This window comes from Scatophagus argus, chromosome 17 (assembly GCF_020382885.2).
Source record: "Scatophagus argus isolate fScaArg1 chromosome 17, fScaArg1.pri, whole genome shotgun sequence".
Lineage (NCBI taxonomy): Eukaryota > Metazoa > Chordata > Actinopteri > Scatophagidae > Scatophagus > Scatophagus argus.
Window position 1 is genome coordinate 13,037,757 of NC_058509.1, and position 15,768 is coordinate 13,053,524.

The window sequence follows — 15,768 nt, forward strand, 5'->3', positions numbered from 1 at the left end:
TGAACCCAGATGCTTCCCACAAATGTAGGCTGAATGAATGTAGGCTGAGGGAATGAGGGTGGGGGAGTAGGTGATGGACACAGAAAAAGAGGAGGCTTACCTTTCTTGTTTCGTACCCGTGGTTCAGGCAGTTGTCTGTCAGATTCCTGCGTTTTCTCTTAACCACTGATCACAGAGGCCTCCATGCAAGGAGCATTGTGGGAAATTATCAGAGGAGCATTTGTCTTTGAAGGAGAACAAGAGCAGCAGCAAATCTTTAAGTCCTTTCCTGTTCCTCTTCCTGTCAAGCTGCCACCTGGACTGAGAGAGAAGCAGGGAGCGAGAGAACGATGGCCACACTTGTCTAAATGACTTAATTGTAGTTCAAGTTGGTACAGGAAGTTTTATAATGTAACATGAAGAGGGTGATTAAATGTTTTTGAAGGATTACTGGGGTTCACTGTTCATCATCATAGCACACTTGATCTAAGGCGCTATGGTGAAATGACAGACAATAGGGAGACACTTTCCTCGCACCCGAAGAACATCAGTATGTGTTGGTAGACACCCTAGTCAGCTGGAAATGCCGTTCAACAAATTTTACATAGATATCGTGATAATATTGTTAATGTGAATTCCTTTGGCCACATAAATTTTGTAGTGAAAGCCCGATATCATGACATACCTGACAAAAAGACTAGAAACACTGGGAAACAGCTAGCCAGGCACTGAATCTTGCATTAAATACAATATCACAGTAGAGATTTTCATGCAGTGACTGTGGCATGGAGTTCACTGTGTATACATGTCTTGTCATTGTTTTCCTAATTGATTTTCACTGATTGCAAACTAACTAAACTAACTCTTACCAGTGGTACACCTGCAAAGTACAACCCTATCTTCAAACAGAGATGTGTGGTGTAATTAAAAAAAACAACAAAAAATAGCCACATGAAAACACTGGAATGCAGATGCGTTCTTAAGTGGCGCTTCAAAGCTCCTTTTCCACTGCAGATTGCAGCGATGTGTTTCTCACGAGGAATCTCAGGAGTAAGCTGTGTCATTACCAATCTGCCAGGCTTTCCTGATGCCATCCAGATGCCCCATCCTGAAATACACACCGGCCTCTTTGTTTGCCCCGCTTGAGGTTTAGGGTCCTTTTTTCACCAGGTTGTGCATGCACTTACACATGTAGAGATGCTCGTCCACTTACACCAATTCACGAGCACAGATACACACTTTGAAACAACATGTTCAGCTGCAGGCGCTGCATGCGCACACAGCCACCATGTGCACTGGCCTGCACTCACAAACCACCCCCTGTTTGAGGTAGATGCAGGAATGAGGAATAAACGACAAATTTCCTATTTAATTTAACTAAGTCTTGCCTGTTTTAGCTCACTTCTAACCTGCCTTGCCATGTCGGAAGACCAAGAGTTAAATTAGAGACGACCAAATTTCCTGAAATGAAATGACTGTCAACTCAGCTTTGCTCCATCATCTCAGAGGAGTGCAAGAAAAATGCCCCAGTCCTTCCATTCTGTTTTTGACAAATGAACAGTAAACGTAGTTTGAAATTTCAAAGGCAACAGTGGCAAAAGACACCACTCTCAAATGAATTATGAAAGAAAGTTGAGTTGTTGTAGTCTGTCTTTGATCTTGGAGATCTGGAGTGAGCCAACAACATGTAGCTCCTGTATATGTCATCATGACCATTAGGAAGTGCTGACAACTATCTGATTAGGACGACAAAACAGCAAGCACCTGTGTGGGAGGGTGCGTGTGCATGTGTGTTCGTGCATTGTCAAATGCCAAATGTCATTCACATCTGCTGTTGAATGTGTCCATGTGCTTGCATTAATGGGTTTTTATGTGCACGTCTACATTCTTGTATATTTTTGGAAGTGTGTGTGCTTTTGTTCTTCTTCCACATCTGTGTGTATGTGTGTGTGTGTGTGTGTGTGTGAGAGAGAGAGGATGAGAGAGTGCGTGCCTGCGTGGTGTGCTGGCTGGTTGTACTGCCTTGAGGCGAGATAAATGGCTGAGTGTTGTTGTTGTCCAGAGAGCAGACACTCAGACAGCCGCTCACACATGATTAATTGTTTCCTTGTTGGGACTGGGACCAGTTGACTGTGGCTGGGCCAAGGCCTCCCACCCAGTGTTACCAGACGTGCGTGTGTGTGTGTGTGTGTATGTGTGTGTGTGTGAGATGGAGAGAGAGAGATGTAAGGTAAAGACAGCAAAAGGGTGAGAGAGAGAACGTTATGTGCTCTTTTATGAGTTTGTCTGTCATTGAACCCCCTTGTTAAACATGTGCTATTGTTTTGAACCTAGCCACACAGAGAAGTGGTGAGGTTTTTGGGTCGAATGTGGTGAAAATGATCGATGCGAACTGAGGGGATGATTTGTCCTGCAACTTTTTCTTGTTCACTTGAATTTGGATTGCAAAATGTTAAAGGTCTTTAATGGACTTTTTCTTCCCCTGCATTTGTGTCCCTGCCTTGTGAAGTTGTGATGCATACAGTTAGCCATGTAATTAACCATGAACTAATTACTTGATCCAACTGAAAGAAGCTCTTGCTATTGCCTTGAATTGTGGCCGCACATTGATTTCTCATAGGTCAACACTGCTCAGGTTGAGCTACAGTGATGCTGGGGTACAGGGGAGTGCATGAATGAGTCTGATGATTGATTAATTACAATTATCAGAGGCCTGATAATTCACCAGAGATGATAATAACATCAAGTGTGCTTTATTGCTCTGGCGGAAAAAGCCTCTCCGGTGTCTAAATTGTCCCCCCTGTTAATTTCTCTTCCTTCACTGTCCAATGCTTTTAAGTGCAGCAGGACAGGTGGATGGCTGATCCAGTGTGTTCAAATATGGGAGGTTTGGGAGGGGATGGGGGTAAAAACCGGGAGCAAAAATAGAAAACAAACTGCCTAATTGCCAGGTATCATGGGCATACGGGAAGGATACGCAGCAGGGGGTGTTGTTGCCACAGACGTCACAGTTAAAAACACGCTGCCATCCTCACAGGGCCATTTGGCTCGGTTGCACATTGTGGTTTAATGATGGCATGAGGATGACTCACATGCAACACTGATTCACTTTACATTAAACTCTTAATCACAGCAGCTATTATCCCCCTTTGTGTTGATAAAAGTACTGGACTCAACTAAGGCTCGTGTTAAATAGATGTAAAACATTTACTCAGTGAAAATATCTGCTTCAGTGAATGTGTTATTTCAAAGCATAGGCAGGTCAAAGGTTACTATCACCCTGGAAATAAGTAGTATTGTTTTTTAGGAGATATTACCAAAGTGCATGTGTCAGATTTCACAGATGCTGAACACATAACTCTACACTGACAAACATTTCGACACTGCATTCAATGTTTAGACAAATAAAACACATTTTTTTGTTTCTTCCCCAACTAGTTAAAAAAAAATCTTTAATTAGATATGCTTAAATATGTGAATTAATTGGAGCCAGAGCCAAAGTTGCTATGCTAGGCTAATTAACTTAAGGCAGTTCATGTTTTGCTATTGTTCCTTTTTCCTCCAGTTTGCTCCTGCTGTATTTATGTGGTATAACAAACTTATTTACTAAGAAACCAGGGCATCAAAATTGATTTTTCAATAATGGGAAATAAGGAAAACAGGAAAAAGAGAGTAAATTAGCTTTTACTAAGGCTAGTTCACCAGTTAGCTGTAACTACCCAAAGTTCAATTACAATAATTTGTATTATCTCAATGTTTTCTAGTTAATGCAAATTTACTTTTTTTTCCCCTCCCAAACAATTCCACATTTCACATAATAGTTATCAGCCAGATTATGCTTTTCGATCAGTTTTGATCACACATGTTTTTTTGGGTTTGCGGGGCAATATAGACAACTACATACATCCTCTGTGTTTCATATCTGTGAAATTATACACACCATCATATCTGTCAAAGACCTGTGAAATGGATCATGTTATAAACTGCTGAAACGGCTGAAACAGGGCGCTCATAATCCACCCTGACATCAAAACGAAGTCTTGTGTTTTCATAGTGACTCAACCACCAGGGACAGCATTAAACTGAAACATACCCATCTGTTTCTTTCTGTGTGCCAACACGTCAGATTGGGTTAAAATCCAGATGGGTTTAAGTGACAGTGAGTCCGTGGCGTGATCCCCTACTCTCCCAACTATCCCATGTCATGTTCACATGCTTGGATGAGTTTATCCTCATTTTCAGCTGAGCTGTGATGACTCTCAGAAAAACACAGGGAGGTTTTGGAGCAAAGCTTGAAATATAAGCCAGATATTGTATCTATTATTGTACATGTAGCTGGGTGAGGTAAAATATTCCCATTTGAGATATTTATGTTCTCCATAACCACAAGTGTGAAATATTGGGCCAATTTATGGCATTCAGTGAACTTGACGTTCGAAGTGAAAACTTCTTTAGTTTTCTAAAGATCAAAACAGTAGTGTCACCATATGACATTATTTAGATTAAAATGAAATTCTTTTTTTGTGTGGTTTAAGTTTGGAAGTACATTAATTTCTGAGTACTTTAATGTACTACAGAAAGGTAGGACATTATGGAAAATATGTTAATTTGCAATAGACTCTTAAAATCTGTTAATTGCACAGCTAGTAGTCAGTTAGCTTAGTTTAGCAAAACAAGGGAATACAATGGGAAACAGCTAGCTTGGCTCAGTGAAATGGTAACAAATTCCCCATACCAGCATCTCAAAAAACCCAAGAGATTTGTTTTTTCCATACAAAAACCGAAATGAGAAAATAAAAACTCACTCTATTGTGTGAAATTTACTGGTGCATTCCATTTGAGTGAAAGCTGTAGAATTGACAGTTTATTAGCATTTCTGTCTTATATGGGCCACACTAAATCAGACATACACATAGTACTGTCCAACTTTTAACCATGGACATGTTGCTGCAGTGTTTGCATGTGCAGATACAACGTAACGCATTGTTAGTGACTGGTATTGCTTCACATGGCTAGAGCAATCCATCGGCTACATGTTCAGCTCGGGTGTGTCATTATTCCCAGGTCTAACTTCCAACTTCTGAGGTAAATGGAACACACCATATGAACTAGATCACTTTTGGCTCCAACCAGTAACTTCCTTGAGTCTTTGCTGGTTGCCTGGCAACTGCTCAGGGCCAAGAATAACCAGTCCAGGGTTGTTTTTACACTTTGCTTCTTTATTTCTGTTAATTAGCTTTTGAGGTGTTGATAGGTCTATTTGGACAAAGCCGCTAGCCTAGCTTTTTTGACTAATACCTTTTTCACTTAATGCTAAGCTATGCTAACTCTAACCATCTGCCAGAAATTGAGTGTAATGTAATGTGTAATGTATTTTCGCAAATGTTGCTCTTTTGCAAGACTTGTCACAAGACTTAAAGACTTTTCGCCATTGTAGTCTATGTTGTAAAGATAGCAAGGTGTAGAATTTCACATGACTGGTTGACATCATGCAATTCAACAAAACCAACATGATAAATATCAATAAATCAGTAAAACCGTATACAGTACTCCATGTTATTTTCATGAGGTTCTGGCTTAAGTTAGACTACTCCCCGTGTTCCAACCTCACTTGAAAGGCTATTGTCTGTATTTTAATGCATCTGTTGTAAAAGAATATCTGTAATCACAGGAGAGCTAGAACTTATTGCACTTAAATGCATTATTACTTTCTTTCCATGAGTATGAGCCTTTTGTAGTGTTTTTGTGATATGGCATTCAATGAATGATTACATTTTGTACATTTGCTTGCAGTAATTGTCATCACAGTTCCGCCCTCTTGTCTTATTCATACACCACTTACATGGATAGCTGAACCTTTAAGGAAAGTTTGCTTTGTGCATGATATTATTGGTATGTTTTTAGGTGGTGGACATTCTGCTTTCTTTTCATCCCATATAAAGGGGCTAAAAATTTCAAGACAACACAGGATGGTTTTGATGAGAATGAATGGAGCTGGAAAAGCAGCCTGTGGTCAATCCATACTGGTTAATTGAGGCAGTTATGGTAGAGGCAACTTAAAAGCCCCAGTCCTCCTTGACACTGATGGCTGTCCTATAAGGGACCCTCAGTAGGGCCCTCAGGTCTTTTGATAGGGCATTCGCCAGCGTCCGTTGGGGCTGTTTCACCCCCCACAATAAACAGGCAGTCCTTTGTCACTGGGAGTAAGGGGGTCTGAAGGGTTGCTCCTCGTTATTATTTTCTGAAGTAATTATACCTTATTATCCGTGTTTACTTTAGCGGGGGTGTGAGCGTGCAGGTGTGGGCCATTCGGCAGTGGGTTGGCAGTCTCACTGGTGAACGCACCCCGAGCCGAGTGTCTTTTTTTTTTTAAACTCTCTCCCCTCCATCTTTACTTCGAGGTTTTGGGGGTTTTAGTAGTAGTATTGTAGCCCTGCCGCTAATTTCAACCCAACAAAAGAAACGTGCAATTAGGGCTATTATAGTAGCAGCTGCATGCTTCCTAGCTGTGCAGCGACAGCTTCGTCTTCTCAGTGGTGAGGGGATTTGAGAGGGGAGAAGAGCAGGGCCTGCAGTGGTGGGGTTTGAGCTGAAATGGTCACAGTAGCCTCCAGTGTCTGCAGAAAAGACAGGAAAATATAGCCTGAGAGGCTGGTGTGTTTCCTCAAAGTAGACGCAGCAGGGACTCTCGCCCACAGCCTTGTGTGCCTTGAGAACAATGGATCTGCCATCTCCCAACATGAATTGTTATGAAATTGTCCTTGCCACAGTTTCATTGGCTGCTCTCTCACATGAAGTCATGTGGTCTCAGAACTGCGTGGGCTGAGGGAAACCGATTTGCAAATAAGAAAATGCTTTTTGAAGTATCTAAGCTTTAAGAATCAGTTTTCAGAATTTGCAGCATTCAGTATTTTCCATGGACTGATCCAAGACGTAATCTGGTGAAAGTATAATACAACACTTGAATTTCTGTATGAAGACTAAACTTTGTCACCACTGAATCATGGATAGAGAACTACCCTTATAAAAAACAGTAATCCATTGTTTAAAAGATTTGAAATGCAACCTTTCAATGTTTCAAAATATTCACCCAGCAGATTGTTATTCAGGTCTCTCTAAGTCAGTCAGTGTCAGCCACAGGAGCCTTCTTGTACATGTGAAGGTGAATTGTATATGTCACAAAGGAACCACAAAAATGCTTGCACAAATTAAAGCCAAAATTAAATGGGATCAAAGTAGAACTTGCACAGAGACAACGAAAAGCCTGCCAAGCTGTGTGAGGTTGAATATTGAGGGCCCATCGAGGCCCTCACGGTGTCAAACACAAGGGACCAATCTCATGCTCTCAGCACAAACAAAATGGTCACAGGTCCTCCTCTGTTGCTCTCACTTACCAATTCTCTCACTTCACTGACTTCCCAACCCTCAGAATAATCATCAGGCACAGGGCCCTTAGTTTCAAGGGCATAAACAGATCAGAGTATCACGTATGTATGAATCAGAGCTCACTTCGTGTGACCTTGGTTTGTTTCCTTCGGCACTCACCTACAAAATATTTATTTTTTTCATTGACATGCATATCAGTAGCAGCTGGAGCATTGTCTTTCAATCACAACATGGGCCGTACACTCAGGAGGGCTGTTGGATTTTGATATGCAGCTGATTGGGATAATAACTCGTAGTAAACAGGGATTTTGTGTTTTCCCAGAGGAGAACAAGAGATTGTCAGATGCTTGTCAGAATGCTTTCAGTTGCCAATATTTAACTGCTTGACCTGAGCTAACAGATTTCCACTTCCACCTTTTCCAGCCGTTGATGTACAAAATCTGAGTGTAACATTCTGAAGTGCAGATCGATGCTTTCCAAATAGTGAATAGCCAATAGTGCTGATGAATCAGGTCCACAAGAGTAAATTAACATAAGCTAGCAGGAAGGGCCACCCACAGGCAGAAAGCAGTGGTAAGTACACAATACTTAAAATAAATGCACAACTGCATTCAAATTGAACTTTAAAAGTATATAGAAATTTTTAAAGTAATTGATGTTATGTAATGTTAAATTGCATTGAAAATCATCTCTTTCAGTTTTACACTTTTCACTCCACTCAGACATTTGGGACAGCATTGTACATTGGACCAGGAGGGCCACGCTTTATTCACAGAATCAGTTGACGATAAAATGATCACTGCAAACTGAACAAATTAGTGGTTTTATTAAAACAATACTATACTCGTTTGATTCAGGTATTTTGCTTAACCAAGCTTTTTCATGATTGTGACCTGTCTAATTCGTTCATGTAACAAAATACAGATTTTGTGTTGGTGTATTTTTCCAGCAGACAATTTATTTAGGATTTATGACTTGACTTAACTTGACTAGGACTTAATCAGAAATTATTTGTTAAGATGGGGACTTTTAATGGTTTATGAACATTTATGTGAAGTCAGCGGTCCTGTCGCGTTTGCAAATAAAACACATTTAAAACCATGTGCTCATCTCAAGCAAAAGTTGCACAAAATGGAAGTACTAGACTACAAAAATTATATGTACAGTACTTGAGTAAATGTATTTAGGTTACTTTCCAGATGATGATGTTGTTTTCAGAATGAAAACTGCTCTTGCAGTCTTGGTCTTACTGGCATCCATTTCACCTCATTAGGACCCTGGGACTGAGAGTCGACAAAACACAGAGAGAAATCATTTTGCCGGGGGAGTGTGGCGAGGATAAATTGGCCTCTGGTTCAGTACAAGAGTCCCCGCTGTGCCAAGCGGAAGAGAAGGGCCTGGCTGGCAGTAGGGGCAGGCCCAGGCAAGGCAGGCTGGGAGGCCCCATGCTGAGACCCCCTCCCTACCTCTGACAAACACGGCAGTGGATAATCTCTCCTTCAGGGACTCAGCCCAGCACTGTGGGGCTGAGAGGGAAGGGGCCTGTTATACAGCACAGTACAGAGGAACTGCCTCTGTATGTGTGTAACACGCAACACACAACACACTTGTTTGCATTGTGTGTACTTTCCCCGTGCACTGCTTATGTACACCCCCACCACCCCATATACACTTGTTCTCTCTTCCTCTGGCATCACTCTGACAGTTTCACTAACCAGAGACTTGCATTAAAGTACAGCTGCTACAAAATGATCACAAATATCTTGGATACTTCCGTCAAGCACTTGAAAATTCAAAATTCATGTCACCCAAAATAAATGCACAATGTGTCAAGAGGGCAAAAACAAGCCATCCATTACAGGTAGATTAGGTTGACTTGGCACATGTGCCTCTGAGCAGATCAACAGCTCTTACAAAGACTGTAATTTGAAGCTATTTATGCAAACCCCCCAAGTCATCTTCCTTACAAAAACTAGTAACGGCAAAGATAGATTTATTTTATGTAACAATATACTAACAGTTCATGCCTCAGGTGACATGTCAAGACACAAGCTAGATTTCTGATAATGACCATTCAGCATCAGTTACATTTAGTTACTGGTTAAGCTACACAGATTGGACATTTGAAGGCACCTGTGATATATTCATTTGCAAATACACCTTGCTCAATTTCATGAATGCTCCTGTGATGACGAAAGACATGCAATCCAGTTTTTTCATGTTTGTCATGGTATGTAGTTCAATGTAAATATAACTCAGCTGGACAACACGCAGAAAAATAAAATAAACTAAAAATGTAGTCTGTAAACAGTAGCAAATTTATTATCTTGAAATGCAGTCGTCTTAACTTTTGCAGTATTGATGGTCAGTGAAAACACTCAAAGGTACTGTTTTCTCCAAACTCTTTACTTCGATCAATATTTCTTACAAAAAAAGAAACAAATTAACATCCTCAAATCTCCTCTGGTGGTGTGTAGTCAACCAGTAATATTCAGATATAAATGTCCATATTCAATGTCACTGAATACTAAGAAGCCCCGTCAGCCGTTATGATGTCTCCATCTTGTAACCATGTTTTTCCAGCTCAGCTCTGCAGGGAGGAAAAGGAAAATAGAAAGATCAAGTCAGTGGAGATGATTACAGGTGGGTGGTTGAGGCATAAGTACCCTCTGCTATTGATTGCGAGAACCATTAAGAGATGGGAGTGAAAAAATATATAAATATTGCATAATGCATGCTGCTATAGATTTGATGATTACATATATATGGCAGCTGTGCCCTTTAACAATAATGATATCTTTATGAAACAACCCGAACAGCAAGGCTATCATAATTGGCCTAAATAAAACAAAATAGCATATTACTATCTAAAGTGTACTCAAATGAAAACAGAGCAGCCACTTATCTACCAGCAGTTATTGATTATTCAATAAGTGTAAGTGTAAGCCTTGAAGGCATGACTGATCTCATAACTTTTCATGTGTAATGCACAATCCTTTTAAAACAGCAACAATGTTAAACTCAAGATAGTTAAGGTAGCTGTTTGTCTTCCTTATTTTACACTTTTAAGGCACAATTTATGATTTCATGGCATAATTTCAAGGAACAACCTAATCAATGGAAGTGGAGGTCCATGATTGCTGCAAAATAAGAAATGAAGAGATTAATATTGATCAAAGAACTATATGCAATACGTAGCTTACTAAAAGGCATTTTGGAGAGTTCTTGATGTGTGTACCATGTTGAGATGTTGGGCAGCAAATCTATACTCACTTACATGACATCCAATTGTTTTAGTATGTTTTAAGGTCTATTTGTATAAAAAATTATATGAGTTATGAATAGTTTTAAAATAGTAAAACAAAACGCATTAGTTCAACAAATAACAAGTCATTCTGATAACAACAACTTAATTTGTTCGAATATATGTATGTATATACGTGTGTGTGGGCACATTTTGTTTACCTACTTGTGATTGTTTCTTAATAAAACACATTTAACTAAAATAATAAAAAAAACAATAATTTCAAACATATACCCTCGATTTTACAGTAACTCAGTAAACAAAAATTATAATAAACCCATGAGTCCAAAGTGGCTAACTGTACAGTGAAGTATTTCATGGATCAACATCTTATCATTCCACTACTGTAGTACAAATTATTGGGGGTATACATATCCTGAGCTGTGCTGTAAAGATGCGAAATGGAAATAGGATCCCTATTTCCCAGAACTGACGGAGTTCCTGAAGTGTCACTCTGCTTACCATACTCAAGTTATGCAAGAATCTGTCTTCAGAACCCAAAGAGCATTTTACCCCACAAAACAACAGCATAAACAGTTATTTATAATTCTTCTTATTGTATGTTTGTTTTTTTTCACAAGAAACATCTGATGGGCCAAATCAAAGTTTATGGCAGAACAACTTTAGGACACAAGCCCCACTTTTGACAGCTTTGCTCTATAGGAAGTACAGAATATTTATTTGTGGATACATTTTGGTCATTGTTTATTTCCATTTCATGCACGAATGACTCAATTTAGTTCTGAACTAATCACACAGCAGAGTGAAAAAATAAAAGAGTCAGCAGGAATACTTGGCTTGTAATGTTGTTACACGCTCTGACAGCCTTTAAGGGAGTATAGCTAGACTTGTAAAATTTGTTGAATGTTCAGATTACCTCAGTTGATTTGAAAAATCATCCTCTACGTTGTCATCATCCCAGTTGTCTTCCCAAACATGAGCATCTTCATCTTCATCCAGCCCCGTCCAGTCTAGGAATTAAACAAAGAATATAACCAGCATTAAGCAGACAAATCCTCAATCAGCACCGTTGTCTCAAACTGACAGACGAAAAGAACAAATAAAACACAAACACTGGGTTAACGTTCACGGCTAACACTTTAGCTTAGCTTGAATTAACGTTCAGTTATCTAGCTACCATGCAAACGTTAGCATAATAGCTAAAGTATACAGGCTACCATAACAAGGGAGAAGCAAATGTGAAATAACACAAGAACAATAACTGGGACATTTGGTGACAGAGAGCCCCATCACTCGACTCATTTGTTTAAGTTATTTTAATAGTGACCTGACTGGTGGATTGTCATTAAATTCGCTATCTAAGGCTAACGCTAATACGGCTAGGCTAGCTGAGTCACCGTTCCAGGGCCCAGCACAGAAAAAAAGCCGTTACAGTTACCGATGGACAATAAAACGAAAACAAGCTTAGCATAACTTCAGATATTATGTGTATTATTTACCCTCGGCTGGGAATTCTTCAAACTCATCATCCTCCTCCAGTAAGCCAAGGTCCACGGTCTGTTTCTTGTCTGACATGTTAGCCGTGCTGCCGCTGTGTTGCTGTTCGCTGCTGAATGGCTCATACGCAGGACTTGTGGGAGGTTGAAGCTGTTCGAGCGGGTAGATATTGCGCAAACTGCGCAGGAATTGGGCGCACTAGTCACTATGCTTTATGGCAGAGCAAGGTAATGCATATTTTTGTAATGCAGCACATTTAATTATTTGTGAACTCATACATTAATATGAATGTACACACACACAGGGAGAGTAAAAACCCCACGTTCACCGATCAGGCAGCACTGAAATAGACACTCAGAAAAACACCCACTTACAGTCAGTAAAGAGGAGGGCATTAATGTATTTGTCTAATATATTATGATGGATATTTGAACTATTTTCTCTAAATCAGCTTGGGATATAAATCTTCTAACCTCTGAGTTATTTCGAGTTATAAAAGTTGCCTTAGTGTATTGAATTGTAGAACTCTAAGTCCAAAATAACTCTGAGGTACAGCACTTGCTGACTTTAATCCAGAGACAAAATGACTTTTATGTGTGAATACATGTTTACTCATACACAATACATACATTTTTTTGTATTTGAATCATATCTTTATTCAATAGTAAAATATTTCTGGACATTCAGTATCTTAACTGATATCCCCAATTGAGTTTACTGGCTTGTCATTCTGTAGATGTAACTTTCAGTAGGTGCATACTCTATGTGATACTTTCCATCATTTAATTTATTAATAAGAAATTTGTAATGTAGAAAAATCTGTTTCTTCATTTCTTCACACATTAACCCATTCAGGCTTTTATCATTAGCAAAGTGGACACTAATGTGCAGATTGATGTAGCTGAAGTGATGTGATTTGTGGTTTATTATGTGGAAGCAAATATTTCTTACATAATTAGGTTCCTGATCATCCTAATTCAGCATGCACAAATCTCAGTGGACTGGCTCTAAATCCTAATCATTTTACTGTCAAACTCTGACAGTGTGGCAAAGATGCGACTTTTAGGTCTATTTAAATTGTGTTTTCTACCTCTTGGATAAAGACAATTTAAAAAGCATGCAGGCCTTCATCAGTATAGTGCCTTGCAGATATAACTATGGATACTGTTAAGCATCTGCTTTCTTGTTTCTGTGTTTTCAGAATGGATGATTTTCAGTAACAGTTAGTTGACATTTACAGAGTGGAGCAAAGCTTAGAAAACACTTGCAAATATTTGGGAAAACAGAAAAGTCTTTTATTTCTCCCTGCCCCTCTGAATTTCTCCCTGTGTGTTTCTCTGTCTCTCCCAGACCCTCTCTCTCTCTCTCTCTCTCCACAGTCCTCTATCCTCAAAACATATGCACACAAGTCAAATTTTAGCAAAGACTTTTCATTTAGGAACAAATGCACTTTGTGACCAGTGTGGCCTGCTCAAATAATGAAGCGGCAGCCACAGCTTAGGATGTATTTTAGATAAATGAGAGCGCGCATTTACCACAAAACCACTCGTACCACAATGAAAATTGCTCTGCAGCTGTCATATGTTGACAGATGGAGCAAACCTCAACTTAAGCACAACGTACTTATTCTATTTTCAAATTATTTTGTAATCATCCTAAGCCTTTACACATGACAATGCCACAACATTCGGAAGAAAGAGGAACAGGACATGGAGAGAAAGTGCAGGAAGTAAATTCCACTCTGTTTAAATTGCCTCATCCCAGTTAGATCTGGAATTGCATGCTTTAAACTACAGGTTTCATCCACAGAAGACCAGAGGATCTTGTCTGCTCACACGTTAGAATAAATTCAGAAATCTCTCTGAGCACTAAACATATTGTTCTCGTCTAAAGCAATGATTGATTATTTACACTTTCCTGGCTGACAAAGGATTAATCATTTATCAAAATAGCTGTAATATACAGAGTACCTCGTATGTGACAGACCCCCTCTCCAGTTATTAGCTGCTCTCACAATGACTCAAACAATATTTCTGACAACTGAATAAGCTTGTGCCACCATGTCCATATGCAAAGAGGTCATACGATTGAAATTATGGGTGCAATCGCATTTAATTGGGTTGTAAGATATAAAATAACAACCAAAGAGGCAATTTTCATCTTCAGTTAGACAATTTGATTTATGAATGATAGTCTGTTTTGCTTTGAGCTGCCCCCCCCCCGAAACATAACTGATCCTGGTGCCTGCGTCACTCAATCTCAGGTGCTTGTGAAGCCCTGGGATAGTGCTGCAACGTCCGCCCAGCATACCTGAGAGTGCAGTTACACCGTGCCTGGCGCCTGGAGTCTCTCTGCTCAGGTAAAGTAGGAGGTAGTTGGGTTGGGGTGGGGGGTGGTGGGGTCATAAGAGGGAGGTACAACATGGCCACTGCAGACAGACTCCACCATAACTTGCTCCTGAGAAGCAGCATCACATTTCTGTCCTTTCACAAAACCCTCTGGGAAAGGACAGGTCGGCAGCCACTATAAGTACACTGAAAGACACAGACAGAGGAAGACTCCAGCTGAAGCCAGTCTGACGGTCTGCACCCCCGACACACACCAGCTCCACCCCCACCACCACTCCCTGGCTCTTTATCACAGGCCCCTGGGTCATGATATAGCCTGGAGGGGGTGCATGTTGAGAGGTGGATGGATAGAAATGGGTGGAGAGTTTTTAGAGAAGAGACAAGTGTGTGCGTGACCAAATAATCCAGATCAACCCCCCAAAGAAAACAGACAAAACCTCTCAGAGAAAGTGACAGTGCATAGGAACTCGTGTACCTGTCCAGTGTCCCTGTGGACACTTTGCACTTTGTCTAGACAACCCCACCCCCCACTCCCCCCCAACCAAGAATTATAGGCCTACTTTGCATTGTCATGGAGGCTTCTTATGTGCTGTTCAAATGTGAGTGTGCGCATGCCTCGGAACATTGTGTTTGAGCTTCATTTTGTTGTCAAAATTGTGAAGCATTAAGACGACAGAAGTCATGGGATATATGGGCTTAAAGAAATGCTCTATGATATACAAGAAAGTGATCATCATGGATTAAGGGGACTTAACTAGCCAGCTAATGAGGCAAATCCAAGAAAAAACATGTAAGCTTTGCTCCGAGGAAATCTGCAGAGAGAGCGATATGTTTCCAGGATATGTCTGTCAAGATCCTGTATTAAATTTAATCCCAGCCAGTCAGTAAGTCTACTCCATTGTGTGCTGCATGGAAACCAAGTCCCCCTTTTCATGTAAGTACTTGCATCCAATACAGAACAGTTGATATTCATTTACATAGAAACTCGTGCAGTAATATAGTCAATTAAAACCCCCATAGGTGTCAAATGAACAAAAAAAATGAAGAAAAGAAAGGACCTTTCTATGTCTGATTTCGCTTTACAGAGTCATTTTTTCTGGGGGTCTCATTCATTGAGACGTCTGTCATGACGAATTTAAGTTTCATATTTTCCTCCCTGTCCTTCATGAAAAGCTCTGTCATCTTGGGCTTGAGGTACAGTTTGCCAAGAGGCTAATGGCCCTTTATGACAGTACAATCTGATGCCTGTCCCGGCTAGCCTCCAGGTAATCCTGTCCACCTCGGCGGCTAAGC

At 40.2% G+C, this 15,768-nt stretch overlaps 1 long non-coding RNA gene across 1 annotated transcript; it reads right to left on the bottom strand.

Annotated features, from left to right (window-relative positions):
* Positions 1-9,750: 9,750 nt before the first annotated feature.
* Positions 9,751-12,287, bottom strand: LOC124074201. Its single transcript, XR_006845801.1, has 3 exons — positions 12,130-12,287; positions 11,547-11,640; positions 9,751-9,955 (listed from the first exon to the last, which is right to left on the bottom strand). It is a non-coding gene; the product is annotated as an uncharacterized LOC124074201 (long non-coding RNA).
* Positions 12,288-15,768: the final 3,481 nt, after the last annotated feature.